The sequence below is a fragment of the Myotis brandtii genome, unplaced genomic scaffold (assembly GCF_000412655.1).
Source record: "Myotis brandtii unplaced genomic scaffold, ASM41265v1 scaffold182, whole genome shotgun sequence".
In the NCBI taxonomy this organism is placed as follows: Eukaryota; Metazoa; Chordata; class Mammalia; order Chiroptera; family Vespertilionidae; genus Myotis; species Myotis brandtii.
In genome coordinates this window covers 1823612-1824051 of record NW_005356751.1, presented here as the reverse complement: position 1 = coordinate 1824051, position 440 = coordinate 1823612, and the positions used below count along the sequence as shown (strand labels likewise).

The 440-nt window shown below is 38.6% G+C and overlaps 1 protein-coding gene across 1 annotated transcript in view; it reads right to left on the bottom strand.

The window, feature by feature from the left end:
- The window catches only part of DMXL2 (Dmx-like 2), a 172161-nt gene that overhangs the window by 32571 nt on the left and 139150 nt on the right, over positions 1 to 440 (bottom strand). The window lies entirely within an intron of this gene.

Sequence of the window (440 nt, the reverse complement as noted above, 5' to 3'; positions counted from 1 at the left end):
TATGGAGCTATGTCCCCCTAGTACTATATAAATGAAGGTACAAAAAGCAACATATTATAAACTACCTTTTATCTGAGAAAGTAGAGAGGCCATATGAACACACACACATGCATGCAGCACTTATATTTTTTAAATGGAAGGAAAACACACACACAAAATTGCTTAATTGGTTTCCTAAAAGGGAGGGAAGAAAAGGGTAGAGAGGTCAGGAAAGAAGAAGCTAGATTTCTCTAAAAATACCTTGGTTTTATATATTTTATTTTAAAACGATGTCAATATCTACACTAATAAAAGAGAAACATGGTAATTGGCGTACTACTGCTACCCTTTTCATTGGCTAATCAGTGAGTATATGCAAATTAACTGTCAGCCAAGATGGCGGCTGGCAGCCAGGCACTGAAGCGAGCAGGGAGGCTTGCTTGCTGCGGACTCCAACGTTC